At 47.1% G+C, this 23666-nt stretch overlaps 1 protein-coding gene across 1 annotated transcript in view; it reads left to right on the top strand.

Moving 5' to 3' along the window:
• The first annotated feature begins 6382 nt into the window (after window positions 1-6382).
• The window catches only part of TSPAN9 (tetraspanin 9), a 262588-nt gene continuing 245304 nt past the window's right edge, over window positions 6383-23666 (top strand). The window contains exon 1 of the mRNA XM_023735677.1: window positions 6383-6437. The gene's annotated coding sequence lies outside the window, so the exon portion shown is untranslated. The remainder of the gene's footprint in view (window positions 6438-23666) is intronic.

The raw sequence follows: 23666 nt of genomic DNA, 5'->3' as shown, positions 1-23666 counted from the left end.
CGGGGGCGCGGGAGCGCGGGGGCGTGCAAAGTTGCGGGGACTCCATCCGGATCTGGGAGGGCCGGCAAGCCCCCGACCGGGTCCTGAGAGGGGGGGAGCGGCTTGGGGGTTCCCCGGAGGGGAGAGCACCGAGGAGGGCGCACGGGAGAGAGGGTACCCGGAGGGCCGCAGTTGGGAGAACTGAGGAGGAATGTGAGGGGGCTGGAAGCGGGCCGGGAAGGCGAAGGTGTGCGGGGTGGCCCGGTAACGGAGGGAAGAGAGGTCTGTCACGGGAGAAGACCTTTTGGGAATGGGGCTGCGGGACAGTGGAGAGCGGAAGCTCAGGCGATGGGATGAGAGGTCTGTAGGGTGCAGCAGAAAGAGAGAGCCCTGGAGCTGTCAAGGGTTTCTGACTGTATGGCTCAGGGGACTGGCCTGGAGCAGTCTATATGACACCCCTAAGGAGAATCAGGGGCCTTTCGCGCAGGGCTGGGTTACTGCCTGCAGCCCCCCCCCCGCCCCGTACCCCTGACCACTCCCTGGGCCACCGCTGGTAGATCGGCATTCAGAGTGACAGGGCTTTGGCACATCCCAAGGACCGAGATGTAACCCATCTGTGCATCCCAGTTTGGGACTTTAAAAAACTTTATTGTGGTTAAAAAAAAGTCCAAACAAGAAACTGGCTTGTTATGAGATCACTATTTGTACTTGTGCATCTAGGAACTGGAGTCCTAGTTCTCTTTGAAAAAGATACTGGTCTCTTCACCTACCTTTTCCTCAAATGCCTGTAGAGTCTGGGGTAAGTTTGAAGCGTTGGGGTAGTGTGGGATCCCCTGAGCTGTAGTGACCTTTCCCTCCATCCCCTAAAAAGGGGGATAAGAAGGCAGCAGGCTCACCTCTTTTTGGTTCAGAGAACCAACCTCTTAAGATGTGAGAATGCTGTTCGCTGGGGTGACTCAGGTATTTCCTCCTTCAGGAAGCTTTCCTGGATTGGTGGAGAAAACTGAACTCACTCTGGTGCCATATACCAGCAGCCTGCTTCCCTCTGTCTACTAAAAATAGCCACAGAGAATGTTTTTATGTATGTTCTGCTGTAAAGATGTGCAGTCAGCTTGTCATCTGAAGTAATGGAGAGGGGAGGAGAGGAGAGGTATTATGGATAATTTCAAACAATGGACTCCTCAAATCATTTATATTTAGCTAAGGAATGCAGCCAGGGAGGCAGACGTTTGCACCAGCTTTCTACCCACAGCCTGGTCCTGGCACGGCTGATGCAGCTGGGCTGTGGGGTTAGGGAGAGGGGAGAAGGATTGGGGTGGATCAAACTTGAAGGTTAATTCATTTCTGCACTCACTTATTGAAGACCTGCCATGTGCAAGGCCCTATATAGCCAAGAGTGAATCTGAATAGAGTGAAATTTTTTTTGTTCCTGCTTAATCAGATTTTAGTCTTCTGGTAAAACCAAACCAAACCCGTTGTCGTTAAGTCAATTCCGACTCATAGCGACCTTATAGGGCAGGGTAGAACTGCCCCATAGGGTTTCCAAGGCTGTAGTCTTTATCAGAGCAGACTGCCATATCTTTTTTTCCATGGAGCGGCTGGTGAGTTCGAACCACTGACCTTTGGGTTAGCAGCTGAGTGTTAACCACTGAGCCACCATGGCTCCTTAGTCTTCTGGTAGGGCTTTTTAAATGTATGAACAGATTTTTAATATTAATAACAACAATAATCACTGCTTATAAATAATTTATAATTAGTAGAGTGCTTACTCTCTGCATATTAGCTGTATATAATCTTATTTGATCGGTACATAATCTTGTGAAATATGTATTATTTTTAATTGCCTTCTTACAGGTTAGAGAAGGACGCTCAGTGGGAATAAACTTCTCTAAGGTCACAAAACTCATAAATAAAAGAAGCGGAACGTGAACCCATGGCTTCTGACCCCTCCTGCCATGTGTTTTCTATTATGCCACGCTGCCTCTCTGCCATTTCTCAATATTGAGCCTGTGGAGACCTAGGCTCTGATCTTAGTCCTAACACCACGTATTTATGGCCCCCTGGACAAGCTACCTCCCTTCTCCGACCCTCTGTTGAGGAAGGTTATTGGATTAAAACGTTTCTAGAGTCTTTCAGCTCTGAAATTCCGTGATCTAACTGAGGAAGACAAGATGAAAGACATCAGAAGATTAACAGTATGAGATGATATCAGCAGTCAGTGAATAAATTCACATGATTAAGATCCTACTGTGTTCTTTATGGAGCCCTGGTGGCATAGCGGTTAAGAGCTTGTCTGCTAACCAGAAGGTCAGCAGTTCGAATCCACCAGCTGCTCCTTGGAAACCCTAGAGGGCAGTTCTGCTCTGTCCTATAGGGTCGCTATGAGTTGGAATCAACTCGACGAAAGTGGTTTTTTATGTGTGTGTGCTTTATAATAGAGTCTCTTAAAAAACAAAAACAAAAACAAACTCATTGCCATTGAGTTGATTCCGGCTCATAGCGATCCTGTAGAACAGAGTAGAACTGCCCCATAGAGTTTCCCAGGAGCACCTGGGGGATTTGAACTGCCCACCTTTTGGTTAGCAGTTGTAGCTCTTAACCACTATGCCACCAGAGTTTCTGACAGAGTCCCTGGGTAGTGCAAATGGTTAACACGCTTGGCTGCTAACCAAAAGGTTGGCGGTTCAAGTCCACCCAGAGGTGCCTTGGAAGAAAGGCATGGTGATCTACTTCCAAAAAATCAGCCTTTGAAAACCCTGTGGAGCACAGTTCTATTCTGACACACATGGGGTCTCTGTGAGTAGAATTGACTTGAGGCAACTGGTATGTGCTTAATAAATGATCCCTTTGAGGAATTGATACAAAGAGTTAAGGGGAGGCAGACTAGCAGAAGTGGGACTTTGAAGTAGTTGGCTGGAGTGCGCTTCCTCATCGCTGTGTCTGTAACCCCAGTGCCAACTGGTACTGTTGAGAGAATGAGTGAGTGGATGAGGCCTTCGGCAAGTGTCTTCACCTCTTTGAGCCTCAGCTTGCAGCTTGCAAAATGAGGATAACAATACCCAGTTCTCAGGGCTGTTGGAAGGAGCAAATGAGATAATGTATGTGAAGCACGTAGCTTAGGGCCTCATACACAGCAGGTGTGCAGTAAATGGTGGCTGTTATTTATAACCTAGCTGGGAGACTAGACTAATACGCTTGGAACAAGAGAGGACAAGACTTCTTTTCTTCTATCATTAAGGCCCAGGCCTGCTGTGGTTGTCATCCCGACTAAGTGGGAATGGATTAAATCCAGGTGCCTTAGCCTGGCACTCAGCATCCTTCCCATCCAGCCCCAGCCTGCCTGTCTAGCCTTATCTCCCACTCTCCTCCCTCCAGGAACCTCTACCTCTAGTGGACTCATCTTCCAAGCAAAGCTGCTCATTCCTTGTTTGTATCATGGTTCATACTGTTCTTCCTTACTGAAGTGCTCTTCCCCATCCCCTCCTTCAAGACCCTGCTCATGTCTGAGCTCCTTCATGGAGACTTCCCTGGCTACCCATCCCAAAAGAACCTCTTTTTCCTTGGAACTCCTGTGGCATTTTCTGTCTTCAGCTCTGTCCTGGATTTTTCTTTTTTTAAATTGTGGTAAAAGTATATTTAACAAAACATTTGCCATTTCAACATTTTTTATGTGTACAGTCCAATGACATTGATGACGTTTATCATGTTGTGCAACCATCGCCACTATCCTTTTCTAAATTATTCCACCACATTAACAGAAGCTCAGTACTCTAAGCAATTACTCTCTCTTTCCCCCTCCCTTGCATCCCTGGTAACACTAATAAACTTTGGTTTCTAATCATTTGCCTGTTCTAGATATTTTGTATACACATTGCTGTCGAGTTGATTTTGACTCACAGTGACCCGGTAGGGCAGAATAGAACTGCCCCAAAGGGTTTCCAAGGCTGTAATCTTTATGGAAGCAAACTGCCACATCTTTCTCCTGTGGAGTAGCTGGTGGGTTTGAACTGCCCAACTTTTGGTTAGCAGCCTGAGCTCTTAACCACTGTGCCACCAGGGCTCCAGATATTTCATATAGGTAGGACAAATACAATATTTGTCCTTTCGTGACTGACTTATCTCCTGGCCTTTTACACTGCCTTGGGCGATTCTTTATTGCAATTCCACAAACACTGTGTGTGTCACATGTACAGGAGCCTGTGCTAAGTTCAGGTGATACAGATATTAAAAAAGATTTATAAAGGTCCTTGTCTTCATGGGGCTTATGATCTAGAAGAGAGTTAAGAAAAGGGTTCAAAAAGTGACAGTTGAAAGTTTAAGGTGAGTGGCTTTTGAGAGCAGAATTTTACGTGGGTTGAACCCATTGCTGTCAAGTTCGACTCCTAGTGACCTTATAGGACAAAGTGGAACTGCCCCATAGGATTTCCAAGGCTATCATCTTTATGGAGGTAGACTGCCACATCTTTCTCCTATGGAGCAGCTGGTGGGTTCGAACTGCCAACCTTTTGGTTAGCAGCCGAGCACTTAACCACTGTGCCACCAGGGATCCACATGTGGGTTCAAACAGGGCTAAATCACCCTGACGGGAGGAATGTTTCATGTAGCAGGTGGTGTTTGACATGAATCTTGAAGGGTGGCTTGCATTTCGATAGAAAGGAGGAAGGATCAGCCTGAAGAAAGGCTCTGAGAAACTGCTGGGGTGTGTGAACAGCCCAGTTTGGCTAATGTGTGGGATGTGTGGAGAAACAGATGGAGAAGAGGCTGGACAGGTAGACAGTGGCCGTGTTGTGGTGGCTTCAAATGTCCAGCCAAAAAATTTCATCTGTCTATTCTTTCATTCGAGAAGAGTTGAGTGCCCACTATGTATAAGTACTGAGCTGGTGCTGGGGAGACAGCCGTCAGCCTTGGGAGGCCCTGGGAGCTCTGCAGGTTTTTCAGTAGGGGTTGCAGTAGGAGGACTGAGCTTGTTGTTAGCAGCTGTTGAGTCGGCCTTGGATTCATGGTGACCCCACATACAACAGAATGAAACATTGCCTGGTCTTGCACCATCCCTACAATTGGTTGTGGATTGAACTGTTGTGAGCCATAGGATTTTCATTGGCTGATTTTTGGAAGTAGATTGCCAGGTCTTTTTTCCTAGTCTGTCTTAATCTGGAAGCGTCACTGAAATCTGTTCAGCATCATAGCAACATGCAAGCCTCCACTGACAGATGGGTAGTGGCTATACCTGAGGGATACTGGCTGGGAATTGATCCTGGTCTCCTGCATGGAAGGCGAGAATTCTACCACTGGGCCACCAGTGCCCACTGGGACTGGGCATAAGGAGGTTGAATTTGGAGTTTGTGAAGAGGTGAGATCATGGTGGGGAGAATGGCTGGGCAGCTGTGGGAAATGGAGAGGACGGAATGAACCTGGGACATTCTGGAAGTAGGATTGAGACCATTTGTGAATTGTTTGAATGGGGGCAGTGAGGAAAGGATGAAGGGAATTGAAGCTGAATTTGAGCCCTGCGATTGTCAAGATGCTATGCCATTTGCTGTTTTCATGGGTCTCAGGTTTCTCCAACTAGACTGTAAGCCCCTTCAGGGCATGAACTCTCTGAAACTGCCTCTGATCTTTCCCTCAGCCCAGTACTCACTGCTGCCTGGCGAGAGGTGAAGAGTAGGCACCATGTGGACCCCTGATGCTCTCAAGAAATGAATCTTGCACTGTCTAGAATTCCACATTTGCATCCACAGCAATATTTGTACACATGCCTGGCTTTCTCCGGAGTCGTGTTTCTTCAGAGAGTCAGATGTTTCCTGTATATAATCTCACACCCTAAGTTAACTGCCCTTTCAACTTCCGCTGCAATTTTACCTCTTACTTGATGGCCATTTTCCACAGAGAAACCAAGGTTTTATTGCCGCACAAGAGTAACTTTGAATGTGGTAGAGATGAAAAACAACAAAGTAGCCTATTCCTTTACATCAGCTTCATAGCATATATGAATCAAACTCATGTCTCAGCAAAATTACACACTTTCACATATCTTGAAACTTTGCATCACTTGTGAGTGGTCAAAGTTGCCAATGTTAAATCCTTGGATGCCAAGGATCTACTCAAGGTATAGCAAATTTGTGGCGTGGATACTGTTGCTTCTATGGCTGCCCACAGCAGACATTACTAATCAATTACAGCTGCTTTTCCTTCTGAGCCAGAAGGTGCCCACCACCAGCTGATTGGAGTTGGCACAGGAGCTAAAATCTGTTGGTCGTTTCTGGTCTTCTCCATTTGTTGAATGAATGGATTCTTGACAGGGGACTGATGCCCCGTTGAGTGGTCAGTGCTGGCAGAATTCACCCTAGAGGGGCTTCACAACAAAGTGACCTAATTTTTTTCCCCCTTGCAGGAATATCCTGGGATCTCCTCTTATCTGTCAGCAGCCAAGGTGTTTGCTGGAAAATCAAAGAAAACAGGTCAGTGTCATCTGGGTCCATTGTGTGGTGAAGCCTCTGAAAGTGTATGTGTCATAAACTGTGTCTAAAGTAAAAATCTTTGTTGTCCTTTCTGTGCATTGGGGAGGATAGAATGGGATGTTGACATTTTCTAGATGTCTGTCTGCTCTAGCTCTTGACTTTAAATTTATAAACTCCTTACATTGGGCTTTGGGGGCCAGGAGAGAATTACCCTGTCCCCACTGTTTCTAACTGGCAGCTGACAGTACTCTTAGCTTCTTTTCTGCTCATCCCAATTGTATGGAGGAAGTTTAGGGAAGAGGGAAAGGCCTGTAGCTTCCTGCTTCCTGCCTCTTCCCTGCAGGCTTGGGAGCCAGGGTTGAGTGAACTCTACCAGCAAGTCAGAAAAGAATCTGTGGGAATTCTGACCACTCTTACGTGTCTCCTCTATACTGGCTGCTGCAGAAATGCCCCACGAACCTCGAGGTGGGCTCTCTCCGCCGGAACCCTCTCCAGGGTCCTTATCCCTGCTCCTACAGGCTCCTGGGGCCTTGCCAATGGCTTTTTTCTCTTTGTTCACAGCACTTGCGCATTAGGCCCCTGCTGAGCTAGAGCTCGGCAAGTGTGGATGATACTGATTCAGGTTTCCTGAGGGTGTCTTGCAGATGCCTGACTGTCAAGGAGCTGGAGACTTGGGCCTTTTTATGCTTTAATTTATATGCATTTTATCCTGTGGCTTCTCCCTCTTGGGTGATTTGTAAATTTCTTACCTTTCGTGAACCCAGCTGTGTGGTTAGTGCAGAAGGGCGGAGAGGATTGCTTATCTTGCCGAGAGGCTGTTCTCTGAGTTCCAGCAGGGGTTACTTGGTGCCCAGGAGTGGCCATGAGCCTCTGATTGTCCTGCCATGCTGTGTACATTATACTTATGATGCTGCTATTTGTATTTGTCATCATCGGCCACAGTTCTATACCCTTTACATATTTCCACAACGAATTTAATTTAATGGAGTCAGTGGGTGGCACAAACAGTTAATTGCTCTGCTACTAACTGAAAGGTTGGTGGTTTGAACCCTTCCAGAGGTACCTCAGAAGAAAGGCCTGGTGATCTGCTTCTGAAAGGTCACGGCCATGAAAACCCTATGAAGTGCAATTCTACTCCGAAACACTTGGGGTCGCCATGAGTCAGAATCAGCTCAATGGCAACTGGTTTGCTTTTCAAGTTTCTAATTTAATTTAAATTTTATTACACCTGAATTTAAGTCTCATTAATTTTCACAACAGCCCTGCGAGGTAGCTGTCACTTGTCTCCATTTTATAGCGGTAGCAGCTAAGACAGAGAGCAGGTCAGAGATGTGCCTAAGACCGCATCTGCGACATCAGGTAGAGCAGAGATTCAAACCCAGGTGGTCAGACTCTGACCTGCTGCCTGTTCTTGTCAGATTCTGAGACTCCTCTCCAGGTCCCTCCTTGAGCTGGCTTACAGCAGGAATGCATGACCCCCAGTTTTAAGTCCTTCTCCCTCCTCCCGGGGCCTGGCCGGGTGTCCGCTTCCATTGTCCCTGCTCTGGGATTTGGGGCACTGCCTGTGGTTGGACCATGCGGTGCAGCCAGGCACACAGGCCTCGGCTGAGGGACATCTGTCCTGGTGCAGATCAGGCGGCGGGGAGGGAGCAACCTGAGGACAGTGTGTGGTAGTCCCTGTGGCTCGGCACTGCCTGCTGCTGGCTCCTCCCGGCACATCCTGCCTGCTCACAGAGAGAATGGTGGGGAGCTCCCTAGGAGGCCTGCTTGGCCTTGGGGAGACAGACAGCCCCTGACGTCACCAGCCATTTCCAGCCAGATGACTGCCGTTATTCTGTGCATCTGTGTTGAAGCCAAAGTGAGGGCCACTTGAGGGCAGGACTTCCCAGGCCAGGAGTTTATCCCCTCTTGTGTGGCTGTGGCTTGAGAGGGCCTTGGTTTTGCCATGGCTTGTCATGCTCTTGAGTCTCTGAAATGAAGACCAGCTACTGGGTGAGAGGTTCTCATCCTGGCCTCTGCCTCGAACTGGCTATGTGGCCTTAAGTTAACTTCTTCCCTCAGGCTGGTTTCCTCACCTGCAGAATGGAAGGCTGGTGATGAATTTCTAAGGTTCCTTCTAGCTCTGACACACATGGTTTCTGAGGTGGAGAGAGGGGACATGGCTGGATTTTGGCTTCCAGTCCTGGGTCTTCCCTAGCAGCTCTTCCTCTTCCAAGTGCCTTCTCTGCCTCTGGCCTCGTGGTGGATGGGGGAGGAAAGAATGAAGTTAATGGATAAACCAGAGGTCCTGATTTTTGATAGAAGCTGGACCAGGGGGTGGAGGTTGTTTACAGAGATGGTCTGCCTGGCTGATTAGTGGCAGAGTCTTGCTGCCTGACTTTTGTCCTGGGCCGATGGTGCTGCTGATGCTTTCATTTTAACTCTCAGTCCCTGCCTGATGCAGTCAGGAGTGAGAAGTCTCCATGGCTGGACTCGAGCCCTACAAGTTAATAATTTCAACTTCAATTATAGCCACCCCATAATGGAAGGAGAAAATTTGCCTGTGGTATATTTCAGCTTCCAAACCCTTTCCCTGCTCTGAAACCAGAAATACAACCAGAAACTCAGTCTGAATGGGGCAGGGGCTCCTGAGGACAGGGAGGAGCCAGTAGGAGCACCTCTGCTGGTTTTATGAGCACCGCGGCATGTGTGTTTCGTTCTGCACTCTGGAGCCAAATAGAGATTATTTTTTGACTATTCATTGTTTGGTATTATCCGTGCTTTTGATTTTACTGCACCCCCTTCTGCCCTCTGTCTTCCTCTCACCCCCGCCCCCTTACACTGGATGGCTGGTGGTGGATTATACTTTGAACACTTGCCTTCTTTCTGAGAGTCTTGTGACCATTTCCACTCTCAATGGTCAGCATTTATTAAAACCTCTGCTCTTGTGGTGTGAACAGGAAGGGATGGGGATGCACAATAGTCCAGGGGCCCAAAGAGTCAGGGAGCTCAGCAGGCTCCCCTGGGCTCCTTGTTGGAAGGCTTGGCCATCAGTGCAGGAAGGCTGGGGGGTTCCATGGTCTCTGGTGCAGGACCCTGCTGAGTCCTTGGCCCTAGTAGCTTAGAGCCGCTGCTAACCCATACCACACCTTTGTGCAAATCTGAAAAATTGCCCCTTCCTCAGGTTAAAAGAAAATATTTTAAAAGCTAATATATATTATTATACAACCTGAGCAGTGTCCAGCTCTGCCTGGGGCAGCCTTCTGGAACCCTGGTGGGCAGCGGCTCTGGCTGGGTGCACACCTGTGCTCACATGCCCCCAGCCCTCGGTGCGCATGCTGCTGGCAGCATACAGATTCTGTGCTCTTCCCACCCCCAGTGAGGGGACTGTGTCAGGTTCAGAGTTGAGAGAGAGCTGGGGTGAGAATCATGCCTCCAAGAACAGTGAACATGTGAGGGTCTCAGGGATGCTCAGAACCAAGGTGGAAGAGGTGTGGCCATGTACATGTGTGTTGTGAGCCTTTGTGTGCTCTCCCTAGCGTGTGTGTGGTGTGTATGCCAGCGTGGGTTAATGTGTATGTGTAGGGGGGTTCTCCCACATTGTTCTGGGACTCAGCTGAGAGGTCCACCTGTGCCCTCTCAGGAAGTCAGCATATACCTGTGATGTGAGTGCCCTCTCCTCAGAGGACAGTGTAAAACGTGAACACTGGTACCTGGCAGCCCTACCTATTCCTCCCACCTGGCCACATGCCTATTCCTCCCACCTGGCCACATGGAGACCGAGTCTTAGAGACCTGGAACTCCCCAACAGGCCCTGGAGGTGGTGTGCAAGGGTCAGAGGAAAAGATCCCCGGCCCCCATCTAGGCCAAGCCTTATAGGAGGGCTCAGAGAGGCAGAGTGACTGGCTGGTTTTGAATGGGAGTGTGTGTTTCTGGGCTTGGGGACATGTAGAATGACATGTTTTGCTTTAGAGAAAGTGAGCTAGAGGTTTGGGCTTGCAATTTTCCGCTTAATCCTGGGAGATTCTAAACAGCTTTGTTCAAAAACTGGACATGTAGATTGCTGAGACCTGAGTGAGGAAGAGCATTGGGTCCCCCAGGAAGGCAGTTAGGTTTGAAGCCAGAGTTTGAACGTGTTTGACCATTCTGAGTACTGTATGCAGCATGTGGACCTGGAGGGTGGGGAGGGGAGCTCTTAGAGCATAGCCATAGGCATGAGTCACTCTCCATCAGCAGCCCTTCAAATTGGCATTCACTAACTGGCTGCTGGAGATGACTGGGGGTGGGGAGGAAGTCCAGACCAGGATCGTTACCCACCATCCAGCCTGTGGGCAGCAGAAAGTGAAGCAGGGTTGGAACTGTATGTCTTGGCTCTGTTCCTCTCACACTGTTAGATGGAGAACTAGAGATGGTGGTGGACAGTCAGCCTGTGTCTATGAGGGTCTCCTTTGAGCATCAGGGCAAGGAGAATAATTCAGGGCACCATCCAGTCAAGGGCATCGTGGGGTAGAATGTTCTCTGGGGACCTGTGGAAGAACTCAGGGGAAAGAGGGCTGGCCAGTGTGGGAGGGGTGGGATTCAGAGAGGCAAAGGAAGGGGGCTGGTTGAGTGGTGGTGGTGGTGGAATGGAAAGCTTGGAGGTGGGGTAGGGATGGGCATGGCCTGGGCAGCTGGACTAGAGGAGATGAGCATAGGGAAAGGTGGGAGCATGGCTAGCAAGAGAGGGTCCAGTTCCCGTTGAGTCGATTCTGACTCACAGTGACCCGTTAGGACAGAGTAGAACTGTCCCATAGGGTTTCCGAGGCTATAATCTTTACGGAAGCAGACTGCCACATCTTTCTCCCGTGGAGAGGCTGGTGAGTTTGAACTGCCGACCTCTTGGTTAGCAGCTGAGCACTTAACCATGATGCCATCAGGGTTCCTTGCAAGATAGGATAGGCCCCCCATTATGGGGCACGTTCAGTGCCACCCAGAAGAGTCCAGATTTTAGGAAGCTGGCAGTGGCGAGCCTGTATTGGTCTTTGAACAGGGGAAGGACAGAGTGAAAAGGGATGTTTTAGGAAAATCATCTTGTAGCAGAATCCAAGGTGAATTTTTAAAAAGTATGTTTTTTGTTTCAAAATTAATACAAACTCATTATAATAGTCAAACATTGCATAAACAGTAGAAAAGGAAAATCTTCCATAATCCTACCTTTCAGAGTTAATCACTGTTAATAAAACCAAAAGCCAAACCCATTGCTGTTAATACTTTGCTTATATTCTTTCCAGGTATTTTTATGATAGACTAACATTCCTCCATCCACCCATTTGTCTTATCAATTTCCATAAATAGGATTGTGTTATACTTACTATTTTGCAACTTCTTTAGCCATCTTTCCATATTAGTGCATAGAGAATGACCTCATTCTTTTGATTCTAGGAATTAAAAAAAAAAATCTTTTTTATTGTACTTTAGATGAGGGTTACAGAACAAATAGTTTCTCATTAAACAGTCAGTACACATATTGTTTTGTGACATTGGTTAACAACCCCACGACATGTCAACACTCTCCCTTCTCGACCTTGAGGAACTTTTTTTTTGGTGAAAATATACATAGCCAAAGCTACACCATTTTGAAAGTTTCTACATGTACAATTCAGTGACATTGATTACATTCTTCCAGTTGTGCTGCTATTCTCACTATCCTTTTCCAAATTATTCCATCACCATTATCTTCAACTCACTGTCCCCTAGGCTTCCCATCAAACCTTTTGAGTTGCTGTTGTCAATTTGATCTCACATAGATAATTCTCTTTTTTTTGTACCTTAGATGAAGGTTTGCAGAACAAATAGTTTCTCATTAAACAGTTAGTACCCATATTGCCCTATGACAATGGTTAACAAACCCCATGACATGTCAACATTGTCCCTTCTCAACCTTGGGTTCCCTATCACCGGCTTTCCTGTCCCCTCCTGCCTTCTAGTCCTTGTCCCTGGACTGCTGTGCCTCATTAGTCCTGTTTTGTTTTATGAGTCTGTCCAATCCCCAGCTGAACAGTGAACTTCGGAAGGGGCTTCACCACTGAGCTAAAAGGGTATCCGGGGGCCATACTCTCAGGGTTTCTCCCGTCTGTCAGGCCAGTAAATCTGGTCTTTTTTTGTGAGTTAGAATTCTGTTCTACATCCTTTTCCAGCTCTGTCCAGGACCCTCTATTGTGATCCCGGGAATGACCTCATTCTTTTGAATAGCTGCATAGACTTGCCGGATGGGTTTTGTGTCAATTATCTACTGCTGCATAACATAGACAGAGAACTAGTATATGAACACAACAACCATTTCTTTGCTCACAATCTTGTGGGTTAGCAGTTCGGACTGGGCTCAGCTGGTCTCACCTGAGCTTATTCCTGTGGCAGCAGGGACTGGCTGGTCCACGAGAGCCTCACTCACATACCTGGTGGTTGATGCCGGCGCTCCGCTAACTCTCTCCCCTCACGTGGTTTCTCATTCTCCAGGAAACTAACACTGGAGGTGAAAACAGAATCTAAATACCTGTTCAAGTCTAGGCCCTGAAGTCCCACAACGTAACGTCCACTGCATTCTATGGTTAAAACCAGTTGCAGCACCAGCTCAAATTCCAGGGGTGGGGAAAAACGGTCCACCTCTTGATGAGAGGAGAAGCAAAGCCATGTCAAAGGGGTGTGTGTTCAGGGATGGGAGGGCATGGATGTGCAATGGTTCCATGTACTGCAAAGCAGGATAATTAGAATATTTGAGGATAGACCCCACAGATCTTTGAAAGATAGCTCAGGCCCACTGTTTGCCCTCGATGGGTCAACCAGGAAAATAGGCAAGGGCAGGACACTTGAATCTTTCTGCTGGGTTAGAGGTATTATCTGAGGTGGATTCTGTATGTTTGTGTGTGATGGGGAAGGTGTTTGAAGCTAGTGCTGGCAGAGATTTAGGGATAGTCTAGAATTTAGGCTTTGTAGTAAACAGCTTTTTCTGCCCCAGTTCTGTGGGCTGCTAGAGGCAGGGTAGAGAGCTTTTCGGCCTTCTAAAAGCTACCAAGAGCTTGGCTGCTCAGTTGTTGTTAGCTGTCCTAGAGTTGGCCCCTGCCTCATGGTGACCCTGTGTGATGTAAGGACATGCTGCCCAGTCGTACACCATCCCCGTGATGAGTTGCGTATTGAGCAAAGTTCGATTGTGATCCATAGGGTTTTCATTGGTTGATTTTCAGAAGTAGATTGCCAGGCCTTTCTTCCTAGTCTGTTTTAATCTGTAAATTCGTTTAAAAGCTGTTCAGTTAATAGCAACACACAAGCCTCAACTGATAGACAGGTACTGGCTGCACATGAGATGAATTTGCAGGGAATCGAACCCAGGTCTTCTACATGGAAGGTGAGAACTCTACCACTGAACCACCTCAGTACCCACTGCTAATTTTCATGGCATCTTTAAAAAATGTGAGTTAGTGAGTAACAGGTCTTTACTACTCTTTTGTTATGAAAAATGGAAGATTATAGCCAGCTGGTCACCCCACGTCTAGGCCTCTGCTGGGAACGCATTCATTCGTTCACCCAGCAAATACCTAGTGTGCTCAGGCTTCCTCCCCATTCCCTGGCAACTGCAGATGTGAAATAAGAGAGCCCGGGCCTGTATGATTCACAGACTTCACCTTTTCTTCCTAGGCAACTCCCAGTGGATTTCATGCTTTGACTCCCCACAAAGTATTCATTTTTAGAGTTTTCTCTTCTTTATCACCTCACCTACCTTGGTATGTCTTCCCGGCTTGTGAAATGTCACAAATGGCAGGGAGGCAGAGGAAAACAGGGGAAGAGCCAGCTCTGGGTCACTAATGAATCCCAGAATCCCAGTTTTGAGGACGCTGCAGTGGAGCTGCTGCTGGGGAAGTTCTCCCCAGCTCTAATCATCAAACTCACCTCTCCCTGGAGATCTCAGGCTGGACTTGATGAAATACACTTTCTTTGCCCAACAATGTTCTTTCTCCTGTCATCTGCCTGGTGATTTGTGCTTTCATCAAATCAGAACAAAGGCAGAGTGGGCTTTTGCAATTGAAAGCCTCTTGGGGTTTTGTTTTCTGCCTGCTCCCTCCTGTGTTTTAGAAGGAGATGTTTTGTAGCTGAAAAGGTTCACTGTTTGCAAAAGTGTACCACACCCCCGTGGCACAGCCTCTTGGCTGTTCTCCTGCTCCTTGACTGTGCTGTCGGAGATTTGACGGAGCTCATAGACAGCAGTTGGTGAAGACTATGGTGTGGTAGGGAGTACGGGCTGGCACCTCTGTAGCAAATAGTTCCAACACACCTGGAAGCTACCCTGATGCACCTGGGTGACTTGGGGGAGCCAGCATTGTGCTACTGTGGCAGGACTAATGATATCTGGTCAGCTTGTGGGCTTAATATTGAGCGATGCTTAGTGTTGATGAAAGCATGAACAGCTGACTGCAGATGTTTGAGAAGTCTGGCATCACAAGCACGACAAGAAACCTCAGCAGCCCCTTTTATTTTTATTTTGTTGTTGTTCTTTAAGTGATAGTTTGCAATTCAAGTTAGTCTCTCATGCAAAAGTTTATAAATACATTGTTATGTGACCCTAGTTGTTCTCCTTATACTGTGACAGCACACTCTTCCTTTCCACCCCTGATTTCCCGTGTCCTTTCAACCAGCTCCTGACCCTCTCTGCCTTCTCATCTCACCTCCGGACAGGAGCTGCCCATTTAGTCTCATGTATCTACTTGAGCTAAGAAGCACACTCTTCATGAGTATCATTTTATGTCCCATAGTCCAGTCTAATCTTTGTCTGAAGAGTTGGCCTCAGGAATGGTTTTAGTTCTCGGTTGACAGAGAGTCTGGGGGCCATGTCTTCTGGGGTTCCTCCAGTATCAGTCAGACCATTAAGTCTGGTCTTTTTACTAGAATTTGAGTTCTGCACCCCACTTTTCTCCTGCTCCATCAGGGACTCTCTGTTGTGTTCCCTGTCAAGGTGGTCATTGGTGGTAGCCGGGCACCATCTAGGTCTTCTGGTCTCAGGCTGATGCAGTCTCTGCTTTATGTGGTCCTTTCAGCAGCAACTTTTGGCTGAGGAATTGGAAAAACTGGTTGAAGGCCCTCTGCCTGCTCCAACTGAGAGTTTGCTAGTTTGAGGCACATAAGTAGTTAAGTCCCCATAACCAGAGACCTAGGAGGCCTCTGATTCCTGACTTCTCTGCCTGTGCTGCCACCCCCCCTCCCCGCCCCCCTGCAGTACTGGTTCTCTGTGACTGTGAGGGTGGATTTAAACTTCAACATACTCAAGAGTCATAATATCAATTAATCTAAAAGTAATTATTGAGCAAGGAGCCCTGATTGTCCAATGGTTAAATACTCGGCAACTAACTGAAAGGTTGCCGGTTCTAACCCACCCAACAGCTCCGTGGGAGAAAGACCTGGTGATATGCTCCCTTAAAGATTACAGCCTAGAAAACCCTATAGGGCAGTTCTACTCTGTCACATGGGGTTACTGTGGGTCAAAAATAGACTTGACGGCACACAATAACAACAACGATTATTGAGCACTTTGATTCCATAGGGTCTGAGATAAGTTTTGGATCAGTTACTCTGTGATAAGAGAACTTTGGCCAAGTGTAGAGTTAAATTAATCTCCAATCCTTTCTGTTCTTCTTGGCTACCAAGTGTTTACTCTGTTTTATCCAATTCTCCCATCTCCCCCCCATCCCCAGGGCTTGGTCTCACAGCATCTGTAGTACCCAGGAGTGGGCTCTAAAGGCAGCAACCCAAGCAGGGAGAGATAGGTTATTAGTAGATACAGGCAGAGCCCTCTATGTAGGACTCAAAGGAGAGGCTTGCCTTGACCCAGCTGGGAAGTCTCATTGCTTTATTGTTGTTGTTATTAGTTGCTGTGGAGTCAGCGTGGACTTACGTTGACCTTACGTAAAACAGAACTAAACATTTCCTGGTCCTGTGCTATCTTCATGATCGTTGGTGTGTTTGAGCCCATTATTGCAGCCACTGGGTCAGTCCATCTCGCTGAAGTTTTTGTTTGTTTTTGCTGACCTTCTACTTTAACAGACATGATGTCCTTCTCTAGTGATTGATCTTTCCTGATGATGTGTCCAAAGTAAGTGAAGCATTGCTTTATAGTCATGCCTAATGTGACATAGAAGATGGTGCTACCCAGTTTCATCACCCACCTTACCCGTTGCTTATCCAGATGATTCTCAGAGGTTTAAAAATTCAGATGTCCCTGTAAGGATAAGGATGGACCTCCCTGAGGACTCAGTAAATTGTGCCTTGGACTCTGAGGACTGTCCTTCAAGAAAACAGAGCCGCAGCATCTCTCGAACATGTGTGTGGCTTCCCTCTGGCCATATTCTTCTGGCTGACAGGGAAATGAAAACTGGGTAGTGAAGCTCACTGACACCATGCATAGGGCTGGGGGAACTGAAAGATGCACTGTGTGTTCTTTTGGCTTGGATGTTTCAGGCTGGATATCAGGCAGGGTGGGCCTCTCTCTCCAAGGAGCTTATAGTCTGACATTCAGGGTGAGCCCCATGCGCATGGGAAAGCTATGGGAGTCCTGGAGTTAGAGGACCTGATTCAAAGTTTCTGCTCTGTGAATACTTTTGGGGCTGTTGGCCTTTGTGATGCTAATGCTGATTGCAGGACTCCCTTATGCCAAGAAGAGAAGCCACAAAATTGTCCCCAGTTCTTGGTGATGGACTGGTTTCCTGGGTCCTCATTCCAGTAGGCTCTAGTGGTGCTGTGCCCATCAGCTAAGGTGAGGGACTTCACCCTCTCTCTGTGGGCCAGGGGTGAGGGACAGGGCAGTGGGCCCTTGAGTGTGAGCCCCATGCTGACTCTGGGGCAAGCAAGAAGGTGGAATGTGATTCTTTAGTCTGCAGGGCCTTTCTCCTTAGGTGGGTTGCGTGTATTTCCGGAGCCAGATAAGCTGAGGTCATTGAGTGTTTGTGCTCTGAGAGTCTGGCTAATGGGCTGGAGGAAGGAAGAAAATTGGAAAGGCAGGGTCTGGTGTGCAGCTCACTCATAAAAGCCAGTCAATCTCCATGCAGTTCCAGGGGCAGTGGGGAGGGAGTCAGCTGCAGATCTTTACCCTGCTGTAGAAGATGAACAGGAGCTCAAGGCTGCATAACCCTCCCCGTCTCCCCCAAGCGTGTATATGTATTTAGGTGTAGAGGAGGGTGGCATGAGATATTGAACAGATCCTCTGTGTTTAGAAGAGTGCCTGGCACATAGTAAGCCAGTTGCTGTCGAGTTGATTCCAACTCAAGGCGACTCCATGTATGTCAAAATAGAGCTGTGCTCTTTGGGGTTTTCAATGGCCGATTTTTTGGAAGTAGATCTCCAGGCCTTTCTTCTGCGGTGCCTCTGGGTAGACTTGAACCACCAACCTTTCAGTTAGCAGCCGAGTGCATTAACCATTTGCACCACCCAGGGACTCATGGCACACAGTAAACCCAAAAAACCAAACCCGTTGCTGTCAAGTTGATTCCAACTCATAGTGACCCTATAGGACAGAGCGAACTGCCTCACAGGGTTTCCAAGGCTGTGATCTTTATGGAAGCAGACTGCCACATCTTTCTCCCTCGGAGCGGGCTGGTGAGTTTGAACTGCCAGCGTTTCAGTTAGCAGCCGAGTACTTAACCACCACGCCACCAGGGTCTAGGACACTGCACTGGCACACATTAGGCCTCAATAAATATTTGTTGGTGGAGGCTGGGAAGGGGCTATTGAGTTACAGATATAGAAAGAAACTCACCTGGGCCATCTATGGTTTGAGGGATTCAGGGGGATGACCCACCCAACCTTAAAATTTCTCTCCACTAGCCTGGCCAGCTGCTGAAATTTTGCCATTAGCTATGTTCTTTTGGAGGTTGAGACTCATTGGTCCTCAGGAGTTTTCTCTTAAAATGCCACCATCTCTTGGAGAGGTAACCTGTTTAACAGCTGTGGCCGCATCTCAGAGCAAGGCAGTGTGGGGATGAGGTCTAGAGTTGAGCCAACCACAGACTCCTGGCTTCTTTCTCCACTTTGCCCAGTGTTGCCTCCAAAGGATCATTTCCCGAACCTTCTTCTACAGTCCATTTCAGCAGAGCAGAGGATTCCAAGCACCACCTGCCAACCCCCCACTAGTGCTTCCCATTCATAGGGGTTCATAGGAAGCATGGCACAGCTTTAAAAACACACAATGAGGCAACATATGTTTTGTGGTTGTTACCGTTTTAAATCAAGTATTTTTTTTTTATTGTGTAAATATATAGGTAACAACACATTTGCCATTTCAACAGTCTTCATATGTACAGTTCAGTGACATTAAATATGTTCATCTTGTTTAACCATCACCATTAATTAAATCAAGTATCTTTAACACATTCTTTTCTTTTTTTCATTTAATTTGATTTTGGTGAAAGTATATACATCAAAACATGCTCCCAGTCAACAATTTCTACACATACTGTTTAGTGACATTGGTTACATTCTTCATACGTGTCAACGTTCTTGTTCTTTCTGTTCTAGTTGTTTCACCCCCATTAATCTAGACTCACTGCCCCCTAAACTTCTCATCTGTGCCTTAGAGTTACTGTTGTCCTTTTGGTCTCATAAAGATTTTTTTTTTTAAGTGCAAATATTTAAGGATGACATTCTTTACTTTTTGAGCTAAACTGTTTTTTTCTTTAAAGATGACTTCAGGGGATAGTTTTGTTTCAAGGTTTGAAGGGTATTCCAGGGCAATAGTGTTGGAGTTTAACACATTCTTGATTCATGTCAGGAACTAAAGCACAGGTGCGGCCATGTTCTAAAGCCAGTGGCATGGGAGCCTGGTCTGTGGACCCTGGTGTTTCTGAATCCCTCCTAGCCATCTCCATCCTCCTTACCCATGATTCCAAACAGTGTGTGTGCTGCCAGAGAACTGATGTACAGACTCAGGACATCTGCAGCTTTCCTTGGTGTTCTCTGCTAGGCAGTGTCTTAGTTATCTAGTGCTGCTGTAACAGAAATACCATAAGTGGATGGTTTCAACAAACAGAAGTTTATTGTCTCACAGTCTAGTAGGCTTGAAGTCTGAATCCAGGGCATCAGCTCCAGTGGAAGGCTTTTTCTCTCTGTTGGCTCTGGAGAGAGTTCCTTGTCATCAATCTTCCCCTGGTCTAGGAGCTTCTCCATTCAGGAACCTCGGGTCCAAAGGATGTGCTCTGCTCCTGGCGCTGCTTTCTTGGTGTATGAAGTTTCCCTGTCTCTCTGCTCGCTTCTCTCTTTTATATATCAAAAGAGATTGACTCAAGACACAATCCAATCTTGTAGATTGAGTCCTGCCTCATTAACATAACTGTCGCTAATCCCATCTCATAGACATCATAGAGATAGGATTTACAACACATAGGAAAATCATCAGATGACAGAATGGTAGACAGTCACACAATACTGGGAATCATGGCCTAGTCAAATTGATACACATATTTTTGGGGGACACAATTCAATCCATGACAGGCAGGGACTTTTCTAATGTCTAACCTAAATCTCTCTTGTCACACATTGACTCTGTTCCTTCTGTTCCCTGGACTGGTGCTTGCACCCTGACACCTCACCCTGTGCCTGACACCTGGTGGGAACTCAGATGTTTTTCAATGAATGAATACTGCGTTTGTGATATAAAAAGAAACGTGGCTTTTATTGTATGAGTCTAGTTATATGAAATATCCAGAATAGGTAAATCCATAGAGCAGAAAGCAGATAAGTGGTTGCCAGGGATTGGGGGGAGGTGAGAATGGGTACGGGTTTCCTGTTGGGGTGATGAGAATGTTCTGAAACTGGATAATGGTGATGGTTGCACGACTTTGTGAATGTACTAAATGCCACTAATGGTGACTTGTATGTTATGTGTATTGTTTACCACAGTAAAGAAAGAAGGAGAGTGGGAAGGAAAGCAGAAGAAAAGAAACGTGTTCCTTATCTAGCTCATCTTCCCAGGAAACTTAGAGCACTTGCTTGATTTAAAACTATGCACCTTAACAATCACAGAGATTAGAAGTGTCTCTGGGGAAGAAGCGGAAGAAGTTGGGAGCCCCCAGTTTAAGTGTACACATTGTTGGGTGGAGAGAGTTACACTGCTTTTCCCAAAGGAGGTGGAGTTGTGGGGAAGAGGATGCCCCAGCTTGGACGTTTCACAGTTGAAGGAACGGGGACTGTTTTTCTTAGCATCTCTTGGCAGATGAGTGGAGTTGAGGTTTTCTAGGTCCCAATCCTGAATTCTGTCTGTTCTATCCCCCTCCCCTACCCAAGCCTGCTCCCATCTTCTTCAGCTTCACTCAAGCCCAGGGGTGCCTCAGAGATCCCAGCTCCTTGTGTGTGAGGTGACCGCATGGGGCCGTGGGTAGCTTTGTGGAAAAACATGCACCCAAAATGGCCAAATCCGTGAGGACTTGAGGGAGGCACGTGTGGGGTTATTTTGGGTTTGGTGGGCTGGGCTCAGACCTCTCTGGCATTCCCGGCCGCAGGCCTTTCAGAATTGACCAGAATGGAAGGATGATAAAAATTGAGGCTCCAGGAATAGCCCAAGAATTTGCTCATTCTTAACCCCTACGAAGAGCTGCCGCCCAACCCAAGCTGATGATGGGGCTGAGGGAGGGTGACTGTGGCAGGGAGGGGAGAGAAGGAAAGTTCAAGGCAATTTCCTCTTCCTCCCAGGAGGAGGGGGTGGCAAGCACAGTGGTGGCTCAGGGCCAATCTGATAAGGGAGCAGGATTTAGAGCTCTGAGGAATGCCACCCCCCGCCCCCCAGCCCCTTCCTGCCTCTTGGGGAGCCGCCTGTAGCTCTCCCTGCCTGGGTCGGTAGGTCAGTCTCTCTGTATCTCTCTGACTGTCTCTTCCTATTTCTGTCTCTCTCAGACCTAGGTTAGCCAGACCCAAGACAGCTCTGGCCTCAAGTCCTCTGGAAGCCCTTATCTCTTCCTCTCTTCCCCTGAGTTAGGCTGAGGACCGCCATTTTGCTCAGTGCACGTGAGGGAGATGTGTATGGAGCACCTGCTGTATGGAATGGAAGTTCAGGAGCTCAGTGATGCCAGGAATCTGTCTTTGCCCCTAAGAAGCTAGAGCAAACATGCAGAGACAAGTATGTGTAGACATCCATAGACTCACAAACATCATCCTGAGTGGCACTTAAGCTCCAGAGTGGTGGTGGAGACAATACCAGAGGCAGAGTGGGCCACTGGAAGGAGCACTTGGCTGAGAGTCAGGACCCCTAACTGGCCTTGTTCAAGTCACTTCCTTTCTCTGGCCCTTAGTTTTTTTGTTTGTAAAGTAAGGGGTTTATGACCCCTGAGGTCCTTTCTGGCTCAAGAGTTATCTTTTCCAGGAGCTGCAGGTGATATGGACCTTCTCACATGGACGTCTCTCTTTGTTCCAGACGGGGGCCATCCTTGGCTCCCTTCTCAGCTGTGTCTTTCTTATGAGGGGCAAGCTGAGCGCTCAGATGTCACAGCTGGGCCTTGAACCTCTCTTCTGTTCTCTGCACGCTTATGCTTTGGAAAACTGCAAAGTCTAATTTTAGGTTCAAGAAGTCAGTTGCACTTCTTCAGGGTTAGGTGGTTTATCCTGTGGCCTACAAGATGAGGTCCAAGTGACTGAATGAAGCATGCAGAGCCTGTTGGGAACTGGCACTGCCCCAGCCCAGCCTCATTGCTCCTCACTTATAGCCACTTTGTCCTTTTTGTTTCTGTATTGCCAAATTACCTGTAGCTCGTCCTCCCTCTCGCCACCATGCAGGTTCTCATTTCTCATTGTCCTTTGTGTGGTCTACCCTAGTTGGAATACCCCCTTCCTCCTGCCCCAGTCTTGTTTTATCTCTTGTCTGCATTGGTTTTAGCAAATTTGAAAATTTGTTCAGCCATGATCCCTTCAAGTATATTTCTACCGCTCCCCACTTTGTCTCCTCTCTTTCTGGAACTCCAATTACATGTATATTAGACTGTTTGCTATTGTCCCATAGGTCGCCGATGCTCTATTCATCTTTTTTTTTTCTTTCTTTCTGTGCTTCATTTTGGATAGTTTCTATTGTTGTATCTTCAAGTACACTGATCTTTTCTTCTGCAGTGTATAGTCTTCTATTTATCCCATCCAGTGTATTTTTCATTCTAGATATTGTATTTTCCATCTCTAGACATTTTAATTGGGTCTTTCATTTCTCTTCTTATCGTGTTCATGTTTTCCTCTACATTCTTGAGCATATGGAGAATCTTTATAATAGTCATTCTTTTATCCTTGCCTGCTAGTTGCATTATCTCTGTCATTTTTGGATCTGTCCTAGTGATTGGTTTTTCTTCTGGTTATGGGTCATATTTTTTGGTTTCTTTAAATGCTTAGTAATTTTTGAGTGGATGCTTGACATTGTGAACTTAATGTTGACGGGTGCTAAATTTTGTTATATTTCTTTAAATAGTTTTGGGCTTTATTCTGGCCTGCAGTTAAATTACTTGAGATTGGTTTCATACTTTTGTGGTTTGCTTTTAAGCTTTGTTAGAGTGGATCTAGAGCAGCCTTTAGTTTATGGCTGGTTTAGCCTCACTATAAAGGTGACCTGGAGCCCTGGTGGCACAGTGCTTAAGAGCTTGGCTGCAAACCAGAAGGTCTGCAGTTTGAATCCACCAGCTGCTCCTTGGAAACCCTGTGGGGAAGTTCTGCTCTGTCCTATAGGGTCACTATGAGTTGGAATCGAGTCAACGGCAAGGGTTTTTTTTTTTTTTTTAATTAAGTCTACACCCTACTGAGGCCTCTGTCCAATGCCCTGTGTATTATGAGATCTCTCTACTCTGACTGGTGGGAAAGTGAACCCTTTTCAGCCTTCTGTGAACTCTGCAAATTGTTTGGCCTATTGCTTTTTAGTGGTTCTTTCTCCAGCCTTGTGGAACATTATCCCATGAATGTGCAGATCAGTTTTCAGTCAAAGATTCAAGGGCATTCTTCTGAAGATCTCTGGAGTACTTTCTCTGTGCAGCTCTCTCCTTTCAATATTCTTCCCTACAAATTCCAGTTGCCTGGGACTCTGAACTCTGATTTCTGTCCCCCTCAGGTTGGTGAGACCGCTGGACTCCATTGGGGTTTCGTCTCTACGCCGTGGCCTAGAAGCCTCCTTCAGGCTGTAAGCTGGGCAGTTATAGGGCTCACTTCTTTTTTTTAAATTTTTTTATTTTATTGTACTTCAGGTGAAGGCTTACAGAACAAATAGTTTCTCATGAA

This window comes from Trichechus manatus, unplaced genomic scaffold (genome assembly GCF_000243295.1).
Source record: "Trichechus manatus latirostris isolate Lorelei unplaced genomic scaffold, TriManLat1.0 scaffold00081, whole genome shotgun sequence".
NCBI lineage: Eukaryota > Metazoa > Chordata > Mammalia > Sirenia > Trichechidae > Trichechus > Trichechus manatus.
Note: the sequence above shows the minus strand (reverse complement) of the source record. Positions and strands in the feature narration are given on the sequence as shown.